A 2,762-nucleotide genomic window follows, 5' to 3' on the forward strand; every position below is an offset into this window, starting at 1 on the left:
TTTTTTCTAAAGTGTTGTAAGTCGCTCCGCACCCATTGTCATTACCATAATTATGGAATCAGCTACTCCTGAAATTCAAGTTCTGACAGTCTCTGAATGTTGCTGGCATTTTCTTTTTCCTGTTTATTTGCAGTAACATAAAACGTATAACAAGTGGAGAGGTATTAAACTATAAGTTTATTTATTTTTTGACAATTGGCTTTGCAGGTTAACAACTTAGAGGTTTAAGTGCGCCATTTTTTCCCAAGGTGTGCATGGCTATAATATCAATACAAACATTTTATAACATTGCGACATTAACAACACATTGATTCATGTTGATTACAATTTAATTGAAAATTTAGAACGTTCTGCATAACAGTGGCATGCTAAAGGTGCTTGGGCTGTCCGGATGTGCCTTCCAAAATAGTAGCCTCAGTAGCCAGTGGCGCCGCTTAGGGGACTCTATGCGTTACTGTATTATACCGTGACGTTATGTTGGGGCCTGGTGCAGGTCAGCTGGCAGTAGGTATTGCTGGAGCAGAGAACTATGCCGTGGTAGTCTGGTTGCCATAGGGGACCCAATGCGTGCCTACCGCGACTTATGTATAAGTTTTATTCTCTAAGCGGTTTATTCATTACAATCTCATGTCACCTAGCCAGAATTATGAAAGACAAGAAAACTGAAACATCATTCAAAACATTTATTACTCTCTGATTTTAGCAAGATAACTTTCGAATGGACATGATACAGTGACCTTTAAACTCTTATACATTTATTAACTTACGTAATTTATTCTTCTGTAAGGAAAGAAACTGGATATGGACAGATTTGCAATTCCTGACTTTGATAGTTATACCCATCAGGGACAGATTTTTAATAGACAGAGTAGAGGCTCCCTAATAAAGACAATCAACATGACAATCTTTTTAGATATGTTTATATAAACCTTTTCTTTGTACAAGATGGTATTAAATGTTGATTTTATTTGTGGAATTTTAGAGAGAGAAGATACTTTTTGACTCTTTTTTTGCGTCCTACAAATTATGGAGCAAGTAACAGAAAACTGATTTTTTTTTTTTTAGAGGGGGGCGGGTGGGCATGGCTAAATGTGGCAGGCAGGTGATGAGCCTGGAAAGGGGGCTGAGCACATCCAACAAAGGTCCAGCTTGACTGGCACTCAAGCTTTAGGGACTGTTCCATTGTATTCGGGATATTTGGGAGGCCTGAGACCGAATATTTGCTAGATGATTATGAGTTACTGCATTTAATCAGATACTGCCTGGCAGTGCATGCGATTCATTTGCTCCTAGTGCGCAATCAAGGAATCAGTCCTAGTTGACATCTCAAAGTTAGCCGATGAGATTAGTTTATTGTCTCCGAGCTGAGAGCACATGGATTCAGCATTCTGCTGGGTAGCTCTCTCAAGCCTTTTCCAAGAGAGCTACATTAAATTATTACAGTCCGTTGAAAATACAGCAATCTGGCCACTGTAATTTAAGCACAAATTTAATAACTACAAAATACAGCTGAAGAGTTGCGAAGAAGTAGTTATTTTTTATTTTTTTTGCATAGTGTTGGTTACAATCAGTTGCAGCAGGTGCTAGAATTGCGCCATAAGTTGGCAATCATTGCCAGGACCAGGGAAGCCAATAAAACAGAGGCAGGAAATTACCATAAGAAAAAAAGGTGAAGCCTAAAAAAAACCCCAAGGTCATTAGGTTGTGCTACAGTGCGTTACATAATGATGTCGGAGTCAATAATGTTTTTTTAAATGTTGGTTGTCTTCATGTATACTATGTGTAATCAAAGACTAACAGAGATACATTATTTATTTATTCATCATCTGTCACATAAATGCGTGTCCCAGGTTTTTTATTTTTAATTGTGACATTGTGTAATATTGTTGAAATCAAAACAAAATGAGTCACAACTACAGATTTTGTTGTTACGCGCCTTTGATGCCTCAGGGGATAATACATGTTTTTGTGGGTGGTTATGGTTATAATTTAAGGATTTCTTCACACCCTGAGATTTATTTACCAAACATTGAACTGCAGTCAGTTGAAAATCAATGTGCATAATTTAGGTAAATATTGTTTAAATAATAAATGGGTATAATATCAAGTGTGAACGCTGGCGTTTTTAGTGAGTCAAGTGTGAGCGCATTCTTAAGCAAATAAAATTAGGCTATTTATTCTGCCAATAAGTGAGGGCTTTAGCAGCACTTGGATCACGGACTACCCTGAAAGGGTCTGTGCAGCAGCCATTTTACCCCTCGTTTTTGTGCGGAACGCAAATATAACCAGATATGTGTACGGTATCAATGTCGCATTCCATAAGGTTCCCTGACCTGCGTTAATAATTCCCAGTATTAGGAATTACAAACAATATTATGCTGGGAAAATAGCTATTTAGCTAATGATTCGAAAATCTGGGATCCGCCCCCTCAAAACTCAAATTCTCTCTGTCAGATAAATACAGAACCTTAAAAATAAATATTTGTACGTAAAAGAAAACATTTATACAAGTATTTTTTTGGATTACCAAACACCTTTATTGCACACATTACAGTACTGACAGCAGACTATGTACTAATGTACTTCAGCACTCAAAGCACTCATTATTTATTGTAAAAAAACAAAAAGCAAATGTCACTAAAAGTCTTGTTTTTTTGTTGTTGTTGTTGTTGTGGTTTATTTTATTTTAATTTTATGAACGCCCAGCGCTATATAACAGTCAACTGAGGTCACTGTCCTTTTGACGTTGTTGAAATGAATAA

Source organism: Pelobates fuscus, chromosome 8, assembly GCF_036172605.1.
Source record: "Pelobates fuscus isolate aPelFus1 chromosome 8, aPelFus1.pri, whole genome shotgun sequence".
In the NCBI taxonomy this organism is placed as follows: Eukaryota; Metazoa; Chordata; class Amphibia; order Anura; family Pelobatidae; genus Pelobates; species Pelobates fuscus.